This window comes from Grampus griseus, assembly GCF_964374135.1.
Source record: "Grampus griseus genome assembly, chromosome: 16".
Lineage (NCBI taxonomy): Eukaryota > Metazoa > Chordata > Mammalia > Artiodactyla > Delphinidae > Grampus > Grampus griseus.
The window spans coordinates 57,937,013-57,957,233 of NC_139010.1; positions in this window are offsets into that span (position 1 = coordinate 57,937,013).

The window sequence follows — 20,221 nt, forward strand, 5'->3', positions numbered from 1 at the left end:
CGTGTCCCTTGCATTGGCAGACAGATGCGCCACCACTGCGCCACCAGGGAAGTCCCATGTTGCTCAGTTTAGAAGCAAAACTAGGGGTGAGAGAAGGATGACCAGCCAAGTTAGATTGTGAGCCTCATTGCCTGGCAGGCAGATATTAAAATTCACTTAGAATCGTGGACTACTTGGAATAATCTTCCCTTCCAGCTCTCAGGAATAAGTCCTACTTTGGGGGTTTAAGATGTTTCTCCTCCTCTAGCCACAGTCCAGGTTCTTCACTGGAATTCTGCCTCATTGAGACTCCTCTCACTCTGTCTCTGTTGTAAAATCAATTACAATTGGCTTACATCTCCAGTTCTGGGTACATTTTCCATCTGCTCCAAACATGCACACCCTCCGACTGTACCATTCCCCACTCCTCCCACCTCCCCCACCCCCTTCCTTCTCCCCATTAACTTTATCTTCTTAAGCAGCTCAGGAACACAGATGTTTTCACCCTGTAGCTCCCGCACAAGGGTATTTTCCCAGTGTCTCTCTGTGTGTATGCTCCAGGCACAGTCTCTCTGGGGAGGGAGAGAGTAAATGTTTTCATTCCAAACCCTCAGGGTCAGGTCTTGTTTGTCTAAACTGTGTTTGTTGCCATAATTATCAGATTAGCTGATCTCTGGCAGCAAGTTGGGGGGCAGGGGAGGGGGGAGGATTAACCCTTTGTAGGGTGGTTGCTGTGTTTTGCCACGGGAATACTTCTGGGAGGAGCTGTCATTTCTCTTCTAACCTGGAGGATTTGGCTAGAATTCTTTTCACCAACGCTAACAGACCTCAGTAATAGTTTGCTCTGAGTCAATCCAGCCACCCAATGGGCTGCACTGCTGGGATCCAAAAGGCATTTAGTAGAGATGGAGGTTGAAAGGGCATCTCTCCAGGGATCTGCTGGGGAAAGAAAGAGATGGAGCTTAAAGAGAATCTAGATAAGTAACTCAACAAGGGGTATCAGCGTCTCTCAGGCTGAATAAGGAAACCAGGAGTATGCACTGGACGTCTTCAGCCTGTCCACCCACCCCCTGCCCCTTAGCATAAAGGCTGTGAGACTACCAGGCCCCATTTAGGTTTGTTTAGGGATTTTCTGTTGTTACAAAGAATACCACGATCATTTTCACCACTGCAGTTTTCACAAAACCAATGGTCTCCCTTTGTAAGAATATTCCCAGCTTTTGTCATCAGACTCAAATGGCTGGGCATTTCAAGATTTTCTCGTCTTCCCTTGTCTCCCATAGCACGACTGAAAGATACCATAAATACAGAGGTTGCTTTCTCCTCTCAACTCCAAGAGTAGCAACTCCTTTGCATTTTAATTATCTCTTTTACAAATGAATAAATCTTGTCTCCTCAAAAGTGTCTAGGCTCTGGGCTTCCCTGGTGGCGCAGTGGTTGAGAGTCCGCCTGCCGATGCAGGGGACACAGGTTCGTGCCCCGGTCTGGGAAGATCCCACATGCCGCGGAGAGGCTAGGCCCGTGAGCCATGGCTGCTGAGCCTGCGCGTCCGGAAGCCTGTGCTCCGCAACGGGAGAGGCCACAACAGTGAGAGGTCCGCGTACCGCAAAAAAAAAAAAAAGTGTCTAGGCTCTTTGAGGACAAGAATATCCTTGAGTCCCATACATTGGAGGACCTAAACATATAAATAGGAAGTTCTTAGTAAATATTTATTGTTGATAGCGTTTTTCTAAACTTCTTTTTTCCATTTCTCACCTCTGTTCCTTTCTGTTTTGTGTTTGATTTTTTGTGTGTTTGTTTGATTGTATACTGATCCTTTATTTCTGGACCAGTCGTCCAATTCATACTCATCAAATCTTCCTCCTTTTTTCACCAAACAGACACACACACAGAGTGAAGAGTGAGAGAAGGAAACTGGAAGCTAACATTTACTGAGTGTCTATATACCTAACATTATGCAAACTTATTCCATGTGCTTTTCAAATACCTTGTTTGAAACCCACAATGGCTTCTGAGATAAGTGCTATCAGTCACATAGAAGGAAGTGGAGACTCAGAGAGTTGTCACATACACAAGCTCCCACAATTTTAAGTGGTGGAATGAAGATTGAGCCGCAGATGTCCGTGGCCCTAAAATCCACACAGATCCCATCTTTCTAGTTATGGAAGTGGAGAAAAGTTCAGACAATTAGGGAAAACACACTTTTACCAGAACCCTGACTAAAAATCAACCAGTCTCTCTTTGGTATTTTTTCCCCAACGAATATAACTATAATAAAATCTCTATTAAAAATAAAAGAAGCTCAAACCCAATACACAAATTCTGAACAATATTTTATACAATAAAGTAGTTTTGGAATTGCCTTAGCTTTAGTTATAACTGAATTAGAATCATCTGTTCATGTCCATTCTGTTTATAAAGCTGTCATTGCTTGAAAGCAAATATGATTTTAAAATATTCTATGCAACCCAGACACTGATGCACCCAACATTGAAAAAAGTGGCTGCTGACGTAGAATATTCCCGTGTTCTGAGAGGACAAAAGTCTTCCTCTCTACTGATATTGCCAGACCTGGTTGCAAATGTAGATAGGGTTCTTGGAAAGAAATGTACACAACCAGATTTGGGCAGGAGTTTTCAGTTCTGTCCCAAGAGCAGAATTCAGGTGAACGTCCATGGAAGCAAACAGCCAGGGATCCAGCTCCCTTCTCTGCTGCCAGAGAGGTGCTCTGTTCAACATGCAGCCAGCTAAGATGCCACACATCTCCATGTTCTACCCAGGATTCTTCTCTCCTGACACCTGCTCACCCTTCACCATAAGCCACATAGGAGAAAGATCCTACAGATCTTGAATAGGTCAACTGAACTGTGTTTGTCAGTTGTTCTGATGGGAGAGTTAATGGCAGACAGGTTGAAATGATTTTGTTCCTGATGCAGAAATCTCACTGACGTGGAAAGAAATTCACTTGGCTATATTAGAAAAGTTTTTAAAAACACTGGGAAATGGAAGGAGAGATGATACAAGTGCCTTAAAGTAAATTCAAAGAAGGACTTACTTTAAAAGACCACAAGGTAGGAAAGGTGATTTTGGCACCTTGCGGCAGAGTATTAGCCATATGTAGAACAAAACAAGGCAGATTCTTATGAAAGAGAGTCTCAGGTTCCTACAATACCTTTCTTGATCCTGGCTATGAACAGTGAGCTTGTTGTTATTAAGATGCTTGAGATCCCACTCTACCACTAATAGCTGTGTGACCTAAGGTAAGGCACACACCCTCTCTGGGACTCGTGGGGAAAGTTGAGGATTGGACTAGATGACATCTAGATTCCTTCTTTTGTGGATATGCCATCAAATTCTGGGCCCCTGTAGGGAAGCAAATAGGAAATGGTGTTTAGAGAAATTACATTTACTCAATTTAATATATGCAAAATGCTAAGAAAATGCCTGGCACCCAGTAATTCTATAGAAGTATTAGCAATTATTATTATACTAGATGATAAGGCTGATGAGGATGGATCCATGCACTACAAACACATTTTTACCTCCACATCTGTAATTCAAATGTCTTGCAAAAACTTTGATAGGAGTGCAATGACCTGTGGCTGTTGAAAGTTATGAATAACTATAATTCATGGAAGGAGAATTTGCAAAGCAAACAATCACCATGACAAAATATACGAATGTTTTCTTTGAAAATCTAGCTTTCTTATTTGGTCGTGGAATGGATTAGGCTGATTTGGGAAGTAGTGAGTTTCCCTTCACTGGATTCAGGGACGTAGATGTCAGGTGGCCAGATGGACTGCACTGACTTTGAAGAAACTTTCTGCCAAAATCTCTATAATTCCAAAGTGAATCCCAGAATCACAAAGTGTCTCAATGCCTGTGGGCAGTAGAGGGTGGCAGAGGCTGGACTTCAGCCAGATTACTTAATCCTGTAATAAGAGCATAATATCAGCGCCATAATATCAGCCTGGAACATCTTGCACCTTAAATAGTGAAGCTGTGCCTTCTAAGCCTTTAGTTGAAAGGTGATTGGTAGAGTGCATTACTGAGTAGTATCCTGGGTCATTCTCTCTTTTCAGTGCTGAGAGTAAGAATTAAAAGAAGTAAGGAATAACAGAGCCACACGATAAGAGAAAGGTCAGAACCAGAGCTCTGGGTTTTTTCTAGTTTTTCCTCCCTGTGAAGAGATGGTATTCTCTTGGGCTGAAGATGTAGACCTGAATATGAGTAGAGGCTCATATGCGGTGTTAGAGCAAGATAAGTGGCAAGTAAAACAGAAAACGAAATAAATAATCAGAAAACAGAAGGGCAAAGGACAGCAGATAGAGAGTTGGAGAGGCAGAGGGAGAGAAAATAAGGAAACGAAGGGACTTTTCTAAAAAAAAAGTTTATACTTTGAATGAAAGAGAGAAGTAGAGAAACAACATTTAAAAAGAAAAGGGATGGCAGAGAAAGAAAGTGGTAACATATTGTACATGAGTACTACAAAAGCTAGGTAGAAAAGAGTAATTAGGGTTGAAAAAAAGTCTATTATAATTTAACCTAGTTATCTGATGAGAATATCTACAGGTGCCTCTTTGCAAAAGATAGTCTCAGCCAGAGGCCTCAGGATCTGGGAAGAGACCTCCTGTCAACTCCCCAAGAATTTCAGCCTCTCTAACATAGCATAGATCAGTTATTAACACTGGAATTAGAAGCAAAGCTTCTGTCGAACCCCCTTAGAACCTGTAACCTACCTTTCCTTGGAGGGCTCCCTTCCTTCCTCCCATCACTTCTCTCTGTCCCCTTCTTGACTTCACTGTTACTTGATTGACTGTGGGGTGCTTGGTCTGGAGAGCCTTCAGAAATGCCTTCCAACCCTCCAGGCAGACAGTTCTCTACTTCTGCTTTCATATTCCTTTCTTCTTTCTTTCTATGATGGCTCTTTTATTGGCATCTGAGGTTCGGGGAGTAATCTAAGGATATGCAATGGGAGCAGGGATGACTCACATGACAGCTCAACTGTGTTGCTGTGGCTCAACTGTCTCTTTTTCTGGTGCAAAAAAAAACCTGGAAGAGTTGGTTCTAGGTCCACAGAGAGGTTGCTTGCTATCAGGTATTAGTCATCATTGGAACCAGAAGCCATGTTACAAAATGGCTGAATGTTATTTTATAAACAGTCGTGATAGTGAACTAAATAATTTAATGAGTACTAAAGATAAAACCATAGATCCCTCCCTTGAGGGGCTAATAAACCAAAAGTGGTAGCCCTAGACCCCTGCAGTTCAATAGTAATCATCACTGCCTGGTACTGAGCACCGAGGTGCTTAGGTACTGGGTACAATGCTGAGCATGTGACAGTCATCAAGTTATTTAATCCTCATAACATCCCAGGAGACAGGTTGTCAACTGTTGTTGTCATCCCCACTTTACAGATGAGGAAATGGAAGCCTAAAGTTTAAATAATTTACCAAGATCACTCAGCCTGAGACAGACTGGCATTCAAACATGCTTGGAGGCACCTTATTAGACTGCCTTCACCCATCCCCTTTCTACATCAGCCAGAGTCCATTTAATGACTCAAGACTGACTGCAGGAGGAGTGAAGTCCCCAGATTCATCTCATTCCCATTTCAACACTCATTTTGAGGATTCATGCTTGGGAGCCGCTCCCGTGAGCCCTTCCTCACTGTGTCACCTGTGATCCAACCTGCTTTAACCTGTCTGTTCTTCTACCCACCTGAACCTGCAGATGCCCACACTGAGGAATCCTTGGCCCTGGGTTCTTCCTTCTCTTCCCCGCTTTCCACCAGTTCATCCAGAACCCTAACCACATCAAGCCTTCCCAGCAATGGTGGTGTTACCCCCAACTAACTGCACATACCTGGGACCTTTGGGGTTCCTACACGTGCTGATTGTCTCCTTCCTAAATCAAGTGAATGACTGAGTGAAGAAGCATAAACCTCCTTCAAGACATGAAGTCCTGCTCTCTGGAAGGCTCTCTGCACCTCCTATCCAAGGTGTAGTGTCTTCTTTTCAAGTACTTTCTGCCCATAGCAACAGTCCAATAAAAACCTTCACTTGGACTCGGTGCTAATTTGGAATTTAAAGTGACTAGTTTTGAGAGATAATGCAAAGTATGCATGCAACCAGGATATTGGAATAGAATAGGACAGGAATGTTTTCACATAATGGTTACTAATATAGTTATTAAAAATCGTATTATATTATCAGTTTTCACTGTCTCTAATAATACTTTTTAACCCAGTTTGAGGTTTCCAATTATCTGAAAATAATAATGTTAAAATTTATAATTCAGAATTTTTTTAGATCAACTTTCCCATTCCTCCAATCCCACCACCCTGCCTTCCCCACTCCCTCCAGGCATCCAGAATGGTACAATCTATATGAATAGGGCTGACTGTCTACATGAATTAATGTTAGCCTCTGGTACAAGTGCTTTTTCTGTCTCTCAAATGCAAATCATTTCCTCTCCTTTTACTAACATGGGCATTCATGCATTCAGTTCAAACAGTTGTTTACTTAGGGCTGTCCTGGCCTCCACAAATGCACAGTATGGTAACGGTGCAAGACAGTATGAGAACAGGTGCTCACATGAGGGTCACAGCAGTGGGGAGATGGAAAGAACCTGGGCCTTGACCACAGCAGACCTGGGTTCAAAGGCTGCCTTATCTGTGAAATTGGAGTATCCACACCCAGCTCATAGTGTCATTGATAACAGAACACTTTGGGAGGGGTTGTTGAATGCTGTGTGCATTTACCTCTTCAATCTTCCCTGAAACCCTACATAGGAGGGAAATGGGACTTGGTGGGGTGGAAAGATTTGCCCAGCCTGAGGTCTCCCAGCTAGTTAGTGATGGGCATTGCTGGAATTTGAACACATTCTTAACTCTGAAACCACACAACACAGATGGGATTCGAACCCAGCCAAAATTCAGATTGGGACTTGAACCCGTGAGCTGAGACTCGAACCCACTCACTGTCTTTTAATCGAAATTGAACACCTGGTCTCAGGACTTACTGAAGCTCAGGTTCTTTATGTCTCAGCGCAGAAGGAATTCAGCAAGAGGCAAAGTGATAGGTAGACTTATTGAGAGAGATGCACGGCATGCTCCATAGACAGAATTTGGTCCGTCTCAAAAGGCTTGAGAGTGGCCCCAAAATTTGGGGTGGTTAGTTTTTATGGACTGGGTAATTTCATAGGCTAATGAGTGAGAAGATTATTCCAACTATTTTGGAGAGGGGTCGGGGATTTCCAGGAATTGGGTCACTGCCCCCTTTTGGCCTTTTATGGTCAGCCTCAGAACAGTCACGGAGCCTGTGGGCATGTCATTTATCATATGCTAATGTATTACAATTTATCTTACATTCGTAGTAAATGTTCCTTTACTTTTGAAAAGTGCTATCCTTGTTTCTGCTCAAAAAAGGGAAGCAGGGGGGCTTCCCTGGTGGCGCAGTGGTTGAGAGTCCGCCTGCTGATGCAGGGGACGCGGGTTCGTGCCCCGGTCCGGGAAGATCCCACATGCCACGGAGCGGCTGGGCCCATGAGCCATGGCCACTGAGCCTGCACATCCGGAACCTGTGCTCCACAACGGGAGAGGCCACAGCAGTGAGAGGCCCGTGTACCACAAAAAAAAAAAAAAAAAAGGGAAGCAGGAGATTTGCCTTTACCCAGGTTGGCTCAAGGAGAGGATCGATGTGCCCTTTGGGTTAGGTGTGGTGATGGCTTCTGGAGAAGTGGGGGAACCGGGAGGAACTGGACAGATGGAAAGGGAGACAGTGGGATGCAAGTCAGAAAGCTGTGATGACTCATCTCTCACTGCAGGGATTCCACTACCAGTTCTTCCCAGCCGGCTTTTTCAATCCCCATTTCAGGTGTGGAAATATCCTAATGCCTGGAGTAGAGGGAAAAGACTGGGGGGGAAGCAGTGTAGTATAGAAAGAACGACATTACAAAGCTTTAGAGCCAAGGACACTAACTATGAGCTTTGAACAAGTTACTTAACATCTCTGGATGTCCCTATGTATAATGGTGGTGATATACAGACCTCAGGGAAGCTGGGACAACCCAGTGAAATCTTGTCCATAAAGGACCGGGCAGAGGAGGTGACTGTTGAGCACCTGGGGAAAGATGCGACACTCAGACTGCAGCCCCAGTTAGTGACAGAATTTGGCTTTTGCTGAATCCTACCCAAAACACAACTGGGCTATGGTCATCCTCCCAAGAAAATGTGTGATTATGGTAACTCTAACGGCCACTAAAGTTAACTAAAGTTACTCCATTTGGGAAAGGAAAAAGGAGCTGCAAAAGAGCTCCATTATCAGGAGGGTAAAAATGAAAAGCAACATTTTAAAGAAAGTTTTTTTTTAATAGATTTATTTATTTATCTTTGGCTGCGTTGGGTCTTCGTTGCTGCTCGCAGGCTTTCTTTAGCTGCAGCGAGCGGGGGCTCCTCTTCATTGTGGTGCGGGGGCTTCTCATTGCAGTGGCTTCTCTTGTTGTGGAGCATGGGCTCTAGGCACGTGGGCTTCAGTAGTTGTGGCACGTGGGCTCAGTAGATGTGGCTCACGGGCTCTAGAGCGCAGGCTCAGTAGTTGTGGTGCGTGGGCTTAGTTGCTCCGCAGCATGTGGGATCTTCCCAGACCAGGGCTTGAACCCATGTACCCTGCATTGGCAGGCAGATTCTTAACCTCTGTGCCACCAGGAAAGTCCCAGGAACATTTTAGATGAAAAAAACACAAACATTGTGAATCTAGAGTAGCTCAATAGAAGGTCTAAATTTAACTGTAAAAAAAAAAAAAAGTCCAGGTGCCTGAGGTGGGAAAAAAAATATTTTGCTGACTATTCAAGTAAGATGTTTATAATAAAAATACAAATTAAAAAAAATTATGCTGAAAGTAAGGTTAAGAAAAGGAAATCCCACAAATGATTCTCAACATTTTTTTAATTGTAGTAAAATACACATAAACCACTGTAATCATTTTTAGGTATACAGTTCAGTCCTATTAAGTACACTGACATTGTTGTGCAACCATCACCACCATCCATCTCCAGAACTCTTCATCTTGCAAAACTGAAACTCTGTACCCATTAAACAGTACTCCCCATTTGCCCCACCTCCAGCCCTGGCAACCACTGTTCTGCTTTCTGTCTCTGTGAATTTGACTACTTTAGGTACCTCATGTAAGTGTAATTACACCATATATTTCCTCTTGTGACTGACTTATTTCACTTAGCATAACAGATTCTCAACTTTTAAACTATATATGTTCCAAAGTCTTTTGCAAAGTGATGTAAATTTCCATATGGAAGAAGAATGAAGATGGCTCTTCCCAGACCTGGAGGAGGGAGTGGATGCAGGTAGAATGTGGACCCAGTGGAACCCCACATGCAGTTTTGCGGATTAGGGACTTCTGTTCCTTTCTTTCTTTCTTTTTTTTTTTTTAATAAATTTATTTATTTGGCTGCGCTGGGTCTTCGTTGTGGTGCGCGGGCTTCTCACTGCAGTGGCTTCTCTTGTTTCAGAGCACGGGCTGTAGGCATGCGGGCTTCAGTAGTTGTGGCACACGGGCTCAGTAGTTGTGGCTCATGGGCTCTAGAGCACAGGCTCGGTAGTTGTGGCGCATGGGCTTAGTTGCTCCGCAGCATGTGGAATCTTCTCGGACCAGGACTCGAACCCGTGTCCTCTGCATTGGCAGGCGGATTCTTAACCACTGTGCCACCAAGGAAGTCCATCTGTCCCTTTTTTGAATGCTTTTGTGTTGCCGCAACATAAGAGTTCAGAGGGGTGTTGGCCTTAGTATTCACAGCATTTCCCTTTGTGTTTTCTGAAGGGTCTATTCCATTATTACCCTCTCCTACGATGTTCACTATAGCTCATAATAAGCAGGCAGATGGTCAGCTAGACAGTTCATTTTACTTACAACTTTCCGTGTAGCAGACACAGTCAATAGTTTAAAGTGAATAGTTTTCAAGAGGATATTGTAGTGGGCAACATAGTCACATCCCATCATCTCTACTCCTTTCTTTCCCAGATTATGAAGCAGCTGTGGAATTTGGATGGGTTGACCCTTCAGCTCTTGGAATGAACTTTGGTTTGAGTGAATCAGTAAAGCCCATCACACTGGCCATCGTGATTGGTTTGGGAATGAGTCCATGCCATAATTCCAACTAATGAGACATGTTCACTGGAGGTGAACTAGGAAGCACAAAGTCTCAGACATACTATATCAGTCTCAGTATGAAGGCAGTGCTATGGACGTCAGAGTCCTTGATGACAGGGTTCAGGCTCTGGATCAACCCATCCAGAGAGGTCATGAGGATGGAGCACCATGATGCGATTAGTGCCCTTATAAGAAAAGATGGCAGAAAGCCTCTCTTGCTCTCTCTACCATGTGAGGACATATGTGATAAGGCAGCTGTTTGTAGCCAGGAAGAGAGCCTCACCAGAACCTAACCGTGGCAGCTCCATGCCTCTGAAATGATTCACAGGCAAGCTGCCTTTGGGGGGCTCTGAGGGTGGCATCGTCACCTAAATAAATGAAGATTACAAAGAAGAACAAGGAGGAGAAGGGGAAGGAAAGAAAAGGTGAGAGGCAACATGGTGAAGAGCAGTACTTCTCACTCATTTCCACCAGAACAGCAGAGAACAATGAAAGCACACCATCCAAAGGCCTGGGGGCATGGCCAGAAAAAGTGTGCCAATATCTTTGAAATCTTATATTTTATTGTAAAAAGTCATGCAAATTCTGCATTCTACTTCATAATGTGCCTTTACTCTTTTATATAAAACTGTTTTCCTAAAAGTGCCATTTTATACCAATTTTTTTTTTTTTTTGGCCATGACGCGAGGCTTGCGGGATCTTAGTTCCCCAACTAGGGATCGAACCCTTGCCCCCTGCAGTGGAAGCACGGAGTAGCCACTGGACTGCCAGGGAATTCCCTATAGCAAGTCTTTTTTTTTTTTTTTTTTTTTGCGGTACGCGGGCCTCTCACTGTTGTGGCCTCTCCCGTTGCGGAGCACAGGCTCCGGACACGCAGGCTCAGCGGCCATGGCTCACGGGCCCAGCCGCTCCGCGGCATGTGGGACCCTTCCGGACCGGGGCATGAACCTGTGTCCCCTGCATCGGCAGGCGAACTCTCAACCACTGTGCCACCAGAGAAGCCCCTATAGCAAGTCTTTGAAATGATCTCTTGGCCCTGCCCTACCTATCCAGGCATGCTTACACCCCAATGTGAGTAGCGCAAGTGCATCAAAAAAAGCGCTGGATTCAGTTTTAAAATCTGAGTTCCTTTTCTGATTCCATCCCTTCACAGCCATATGACCTTGCAAAATCACTCACCTTCTTTAAGCTTCTCTTTCCTCATGAGTAAAAGGGAAGACGACATCTCTTCGGCCTTTCTCACAGGGCTGTCAAGCTCCAAGGAGATAATGTGAGAGAGAGAGACTTGGGAGACCAGGAAACTCTGACCCTATCGCCCTGTAGGGTGGTATCAGTATTATTTCAAGACCATTTTGGAACTTTCCCCAGCCCAGACTAATCCATTCATGGACAAACCTTTCCGATACCTTTTTGTCCGATCCTTGCACTTGTGCTAGGAAGAGGAACACAGGCAAGAAGGATGAGGAGTGGTTATTTATAATCAGCTGTCAAGGGGATGGGGGAGAAGTCGTATCTTATTTTCATGTGACTCTACATCTCTTGGTTCCCCTCATTTCTACATCTTCCATCTTTAATATGGAATCTCAAGCTTGCTTACTCAGAGGAATACTGAGCCTGTATCCCCTATCCTTGCCTTATGAACAAATCTCCTAAGATTCAGGGTAGAGCAGGAAAGACAAGCTGGTTTCATCTTCAGCACCAGCTCTGACCCATTGGTTGCTTGGAACACTGTGTTAAGAAAACCACTCAGTGGGAATGGTTGCAGAGGTCAATTAGAGATGTCTGCCACAGGCACAGAAAATGAGAACAGCAGCACATGTGCCATCACTGGCCACCCCTGGTTTAGAGGCTTAAGATGAGTCAACTCTAAAAAATGCAGCAAATATTAAAAGCTGGCAGGTTTTCAGAAAAATCTCAAATGTGAGGATTTTCATCCTCTGGGACATTTACAAAGTCAGTAATATTGGCTTATGTCTTATTTGTAATAATATGAAGGGCCAACTCCTTATCTGTGATAGGATTAAATAGGTTAACTAAATGGCAAGTTTCCTTTTGGATAGAATAGTATCAACTCCATTCTCTAACCCAGGGTGTAGTATGCTAGTCACTACATTTGTTGAAATCACAGAAAATTTGGGGATGTTATTGGTCAACCTGACAGTCCAGCATTGAACCCATGAGCAATTGTGGACATAAATACAGACGGAAAACCGAGATAAGTGACTGACTGCAGGGAATAATACTAAAAAATACCCCAAAACAAAAAACAAAAACAGAGTCATGGTGATTAAGGGTGTCGGGAATCACTGTTCTAATGAAATCTGGTGTCAATCTTAATGCAACTGCTTCAAATCCTACCCCATATTTCTGAGAACTCTAGGGGTTTCAGATTTGGATGAACACTCCAAGAGTTTATTTCAAAATACTGTTTCTATTTTAGCATGTGTTACTTGAGACTTTTAAAAAATAACAAACAGCTTCCATTAAGTAAAGTATCTTTTTTGTTGTAGAATTCTAAGGGGTTTAGCACTGTGTACATGCACAGCATTTAAGCCTTTGGGAATTTATTTTACCACTTTGGTGCTTTCAGTTTGCTTGAAAGCAGGCCCTTTTGGGTAAAAGGCCCTGTTGGGCTTTAAAAGCTGTCAATTTGCCTTTATCTGCTCTTCAGGCAACTAGACTTCCTGGCTGAGTAGAGAATGTTTGGTTAGTTTTGGTCATGTCTTATACTGCAAGAAGCTACACACAATAATAAGAGATGCAGTAATTAAATATTTTTGGAATTTCTTATTTTATTTTTCTGGGTTACTTTGGGGCCCACTGTTTTCAGCTTCCTTTGCAAATGAATTTTTGCATTTTAAGTAATTAGCCATTGGGGAAGGGACAGTGGGATGGGTCACATTTCAGAGAAAACCAGGCGTGGAGAGTGACATGCTGGCGTTGGGTGTCTGTAGGGGAGATGAGCACAGAGAAGACACAGCCCCTCCTGTGTCTCTCCTCAAAGCAATGGGGAGGTGGTTTTAGTAAGAAGGGGTCTTTCTGGTGGTACTTTCCTGCCCCACACTTCCTTATCCTCATTCTCTTAAATGTTTCCTCCCTCTTTGCCTCCCTTTCTCCTTTCCTTTCCCCTTTATGTTTCTTTACTATCCCCCTGTTTTTCTAATTTCCCTCTGTTCTCCTGCTTTTTCTCGTCTCCTTCTTTCTCTCTTCCCCATCCCTTCATTTTTGTCCTAACTGCCATCCTCTGCTTTCTGTGAAGAAGTCTGCGGCATCAGACTTCAATTCCTAAAGTGTATTCCACCAAGCTCCAGGTCCATGAGATGCTTTGTGGAAAATAAAAAAAGATGAGGTGGGGGGTAGGAGGTAAAGCTGGATCTGTGGTTACATTGCATACCATGTCTCCCCCTTGGAGCTTCAGCACCCCCATTAGCATTTTATACGTTCTGAGAAATCCTGCTGTGAAGAAACTGGTCTAACCTGGCTTATCCCACTGCTCCCCAAACCTCCTTGACCTCAGTGTCTTTTCCCTTCAAATAAATGAATCTCATTGAGAATACATTTGGGGAACCCCTGTGGGAGAGCCTCTCCTCTTGGCTCACCTTGGAGCTTCAGAGCATTGACTTCCTCCAGTTGTACCTGATGTCAAGGCATCTTCTCGCTTGTCTGAGCCTTTCTGAAGGCCACCACAGCCAGGGGCTCCTCTTCTGTCTCTTCCCTTCACTGCCCAACATGGCAAAAGACATGCTGCCAAAAAGATTCAGACATGCAAAACTTCTGTATTGCTCACCTCTCATGTTAAATGTTTAAGGTTGGTTGGTGGTTCTTTTTTCTTTTCTTTTCTTTCTTTCTTTTATTTGCCTAACAAATTGTCAAAGATTGTTTTTGAAGAATAATATGCGGCATGGCAGAGGTTCAAGCAGGGGAACATTTTGATTCCCTGCTGGTGGCAATGTAAATTGGTATAATCATTCTAGAGGGCTATTTGACAATATGTAGCCAAAGTCTTAGAATTCTACTTTTGGGACTTTATCCTAAGAAAATAATTAAGGATGTATGCAAAGATTTAGCTACAAGGATTTTTTTTTCCCCCTGGAGTGTTGTTTATAATAGAAAAAACTTGGAAACAACCTTAATATCCAACAGTGAGAGGGTGGTTGAGCGTACTGTGGCATGTTCATGTGATGGGGTATTATGTAGTCCTTACAAGTAGAGTTTTAGGAGAGTATTTTACTGACATAAAGTAGATGCCCAAGATCAATTCTGTGTAAAAAAAATACATATGTACAATGTACATTTTTATAAAATCAACATTCATTGACTGTTATACATACATATAAATATGTAAAAGCAAGAACAGTCACCAAAATTTAGCAGTAATTGTCTCTTACTGGGTAGTAGGGTTTCAGCAGCTTCTTGTTCATCTCTGCTTTCTGACTTTTATATAAGAGCATGTGCCTTTTGTACAGTGAAAAGAATAGATAAGTTAGAAAAATTAGCAAGAGTGGTTGATGATCCCATACAAGTTTTGTTAGCATTTGAACTCCCAGCTTACTCCAAATAGGGTCCTGTCATCACCAACTGGGACTTTTCTGTCTCCTGGGGGTAAGTACTCCATGATGAAGGTCATAGAGAATGTCAACCTTCCTTCTGCTATCTGAGGAAATCTGGATACAAGAGCCAGTTTCTAATGTTGTGATGCTGCAATTTACTGGGGGGAAAAAAGAAGATCAACACACCCCACCATCTATTTATTTAATATTAAAAATAATATTTCACTGAGTTTGGCTGGCGTCAACTCGAGCAGTTACTCATACAGGAATTCAAACAAAAGCAGCACTGGCCCTGGGCCAGTGGGCTGGTGCTGGGTGGTCCATGTCCATCCTTAGCTCAGAGTAGCTCCTAGGCTGCTTTCAGACCTGCTTCGGGTTGAGAAGATGATGTATTCATTTATTTATTAGAAATGTTTTAACAGGAAATACTAATAGTTTGCATTTAGGGAGAACTGCCCTGGAGACAGCTGGAAGAACCCAGCAGACGTGGCTGGGGAGGAGATTGCTACTTTCATCCTTGGAGTCATATCAGGGCCTGTTGTAAAAGTCTACACTGGGGCCCCACGCACCAAGTTCGCCCAAAAGATGCTGGTTGCTTTGCTTCAGGACAGAAGCAGAAGGAGCAGGGCCGTTCTTTCAGCTGCCCTGTTTCCCTTCTCTCTTGCCATTTGTTTCTTAGGAAACTGAAGGTGTGTTTTCAATGTGGCCATGAACACAGATGTTGGCTCTGCTAGGAATGAACAGGTCCTGTGTACACGAACGTTCAGGTGGGAGTGTGTGAGCCAAGGTGTAAGCAAGCACATGTGTAACTCGAACCCACTTTTAGTGTGACTGTGAGCTGGTGGAGTTATGTGTGAGTTCAGGGGTTACATGTGCACATCTTTTCAGTGTATCAGGATGAGTGAAAGACAAGTGTTTGCAGGGGATTTCAGGCGTGTCCTCAAGCTTCAGAGTGCATTCCAATGTTGGATCATATTCATGGGTATGGGCTTGTGGAGCCCAGAGAAAAAATGAAAGACAGGGGTAGGACAAATCAAGCCCGAATGTTTATGTATGAGAGGAACATGAGCAGGTTTGTGTATCTTTAAAAATCCTCTTCCAGCTGTTTTGGAAGACTGTAGGACTTCATTCGTTGGGGGAGGGCGTGATTACAGTGCCGTGGAGAATGGGGTCCAATGTCTAACCCAGTCTGGCACGACAACAGGGCTGTTCCTGTGTTTCCAGATAACAATAGAGGTGAGGCCTAACCCTGGAAACCAGTCAAGATTCCCAAAGATAAACCCTCGGGCAGCAAGAACACTGTCAATGAAAAGAAACTGACCTTTCGCCTTCTGGAGTCACAGAATTCCCACAAATGCTGTGTCCTCATCAGCTCTGGCAGGCTCGCCACCACAGCCCAGACTTCGACGCCAATTCATAAACAGCACAGAGCGGGCTGTGCTGGAAGAAGTCAGAGCTTCTCCACCTCCAGCACCTCAAAATACAGGCTCCCCGCCACCCCATTTTCTTCTAGAGGTTAACCTTCTCCCCAGGCTCACAAAGTTATGAGACAGCCTTTAAGGGGTTTTCCTCTGACAGTGTGGTTTAGTCTGCTGCTGCTGAAGAGACCTCAGGTGAGACTTCAGCCTTTCAGAAATGTGTTCTAAAATCTGAATGGAGAGCCTTTGGAAGGACTGAACAGCCTTGGGAGTCTCAGGGCAAGGGTAGTGGAGGACTTGGGCTGGGGTGGGGAGGAGTGGGTGAGAGAGGACGAGGGAGAGGAGTCTGTGTCTAAGACCGTGAGAGGTAAGTACAAGGTTGGAAATTCATTAAATTTCTCGCTTAAGGTCACACAATTAATCTCTTTGAGCCCCAGGTTCCTCATGTTAGAGTTTCTGGTTTTTAAATCCAATAAACTAGGACTTTATTCCTTAACAACTGCTTTCTCCTACCACCATAAAAACCATTAAGTATCATCACATAAACCACTAGAACAATGGTTTTCAACCTTGGTTGCACATGGAATTGCTGGAGAAGGTGTCGACAATGTTAATGCATGAATTCCACCTCCAGAGATTCTGATGGAATTCATCTGGGTAAGGCCTGGACACCAGGACCACTCTCTCCTTTCTTGAATCCTCTTGTCAACTCTTATCCTGAAATGTAGGTATTTTCTAAAGTCCTGTCCTTAACTCTCATCTTTCTCTATATTTTCTCTATATTTCTCTTCTCGTTCATTCCCACATCTTGAACTATCATTTCTTCCAGGATCATGTCCAAATCCATGTAATTCCTGATCTATTTATCCAGCTTTCTTTTGCCTACCTACTTCTGGAATGATGCTGTGTCTCCAACACATGCTCTGTTCCAAACTCAACATCTTGAGTTCTGTTCTTTGGTTTCCCTATTTGTGTAATGATACATACCCCCATTAGCCTATCACCAAGACTTGAAGTGTTAGTGTTATCTTTGTTGATTTAAAAAATGTATTAACATGAGTATTGGTACATAACCTCTCTGCCACAACATAAACTTCTCTACCACCCACCATGAAGAGAATATTGTCTTTGATAGCTTTGCTAAGCCCGCCCTCTAAGTAGAGTTCTGCCTTTTCCAGGATGGTCCCTAGGCTTTGTGATTCAAAATAAGGAGAATGGATAAACAGAGACAAGACTGAAGAGGCAGAAGGAAAGGAGGAGATGAACAAAAGACAGAACAGAAGAAATGGAAAGTGAGGGGTTAAGACAGTGAGGAGCTCCAGAGCTGATGAAATGTAAGAATCAGGTGAGGAAAGTGAAGTTTAAGAATTGTTCCTAAAATTTATGCTTTTTAGTGTTCTTAGAAAATGGCAAGAAAAATTTGAATTTGTTTTAAAATAGTTCTGGTTGCTAGACTGTTTTTCAGTTCAGCATTGCTTTGAGACTGAACCTTGTGATGTCCAGCTTATATCTGGGTTGTACATGATACCTCCTTCCTCATTTGCCACATCTAAACAGTTGCCAAACCCTGTAATTTTTTTCCCTTCCTGCCTTATCACTACTGCCCAACAACACCATACATGCCAGCTCGACTTCCTCACACCTGCAACTTTTTTCTTTCTTTGAACTTTGGCTCATTCTGTTTCCTACACCCAGAATCACTGCCTATATCCATCAGAAGTTCTTTCTATATTTCAAAACCCAGCTCAGATTCCACCTTCTCAAGGAGACCTTCCCTGTTGGCGCTTTACACATTCTACATTCCTTCCTGCCCTTGCACATGCAATTTTCCAAAACAACAGTAATAATAATGATGGGAGTTCCCTGGTGATCTAGTGGTTAGGATTAGGCGCTGTCACTGGCATGGCCCGGGTTCAATCCCTGGTCAGGGAACTGAAATCCCACAAGCTGCGTGGTGGCCAAAATATGAAAAAAAAAAAAAAAAAATGGTGGTGGAACCAACGACTAATATTTAGATTGAGCTCATTGTGTCCAGGCACTATTATAAGTGCTTTGCACATATTATTTCATTTAATTCTTGCAACAGCCCTGTAAGGTAGTGCTGTGGGAACTAAGGAAGGGTAAAGCGATTTCCCCAAGGTTACACGGCTATAATTGTCACCAATAGGATTTGAATCCAGGCCTCAGAATCTGTGTTATTTCTAGAGTGTACTTACATTTTAATACTTCAATACATGACTGAATATATCCCTGTCATTCCTCTATGTCTACAGGCAGTTTTCATTTGTTACTGCTTCACATTTTGCACCTCCCCCTATTCAACACTCTCAAATAAATGCTTGTGCTTCAACTATCGTCACATAGTCACTTAACAATTCCCACTGCTATCCAAATAGAAGACATCAGCATGTGCATGATCAGGATTTTGACTTACAGAGTTTCACTTTAGGTTGAAGTCTTCAGGGACACTTAATCTAAGAGCAGGGAGCATATGTTTATAAATGTTACCTTTGAGTTTCATCTTCTTCCTCATAATGTCTTTGACATGTCAGCTGTAAAGCAAACCACAGAATGTCCATACTTGAGTGAGGCGAAGATTTAATGCTGCTGCTCTAGTTCAAGTGGCTGTACCTAGAACTACAGTTGTGTTTTGCCAATCATTGTGAAATACACACACAGTGATTTAATACAGCTTGGTTTATATTCACATGCAGCTCTGTTCTAACATCTTGGAGTGAGCAGTGAGGTTGCTTTTAAAGCAAAGGGCAATTCACTTAGGAACAGTTTTCAGGTGAAGAAAACTATAGTTTTAGTTGAGAAATACATAAGCCAATTATTTTTAATTCTATAAAATATATAAATACTTTTCAGGATAAAAGCATGCTTTAAATTTTAAATGCAAACTATTGGCCATGATTAAGGGCTGATTTACTCTCCCACATGAAACAACCCCCAAAATTGACAGAATATCTGAAACAGTTGTTTGAAAGGCACTGAATATCAGGCAAAGAAGGATAGTGATCCCTGAGAGATGTGAAACAAATGAAGTAAACCACTATAATTGCCCCAGATTACTGCCTTGAGAGAGTTTCCAGGCCATAGCACAGAGAGGGTGCCCAGGCAGAGCCAGGCAAACTCAATGAGTTGAGAAAACAAAGCTGAGAGTCTGAGGAGACTAAGACTGCTGGAGTTCTTAGGAGAGAACTGCACAGAAACAGGAAGTTCTAGAGGTTTGCAGAAGGTTCTCATTTGAGTATTCAGCTGAGGACTGATCAGCACATACATATAAATAAACTCTCTGAGGCCAGAGAATCACCTAAAAAGGTTAGAGGTAATGGACTGGCACTCACATAGGGCTAAGAAGAGTGTCTGTTCTCACCAGCCAGACTTGAAAACTTCAAGATTCATGGGTGGGGGGATAAGAGTACACAGAAGGATACCGCTCTGTAGTAAAGACTAATTAGTCCTAGGCTGAACACTGCCCCAGTCCTACATAACAAATCTTAAAAACAAGACCCTAAAGCATTAAGCTCTTCCCAAGTGATTTAACCAAATCCTAGAACAAAGCTCCAGAATATTTATAGAAATATGGAAAGGACAATGTGGTCTGGACTACTAGGACTAATGAGTTTAGCAAGGTTGCATGATACCAGATCAATACGCAAAAATTAATGGTATTTCCACATACTGGCAATGAGCAATCAGAAATTAAAATTTAAATAAACAATACTATTTACAAGAGTATTAAAAGATATAAAATGCTTAGGTATAAATCTGACAACAGGTATGAAAGAACTATACTCTGCAAACTACAAAGCGATGTTGAGAGATATTAAAGACATAGATTGTGTTTTCAACAAATGATGATGATAAAATTGGAGGTCTGTATACGAAAAATGGACCATAGCTTTAAATGTAAGACCTAAAACTATAAAATTTATAGAAGAAAACATAGGAGAAAACCTTTGTGACCCTGGGTTAGGTAAAGATTTCTTAGATACAACCCCAAAAGCACATTCTATAAAAAACCAAATTGGTAAATTGGACTTTATCAAAATTTAAAACTTCTGCTCTGGGCTTCCCTGGTGGCGCAGTGGTTGAAAGTCCG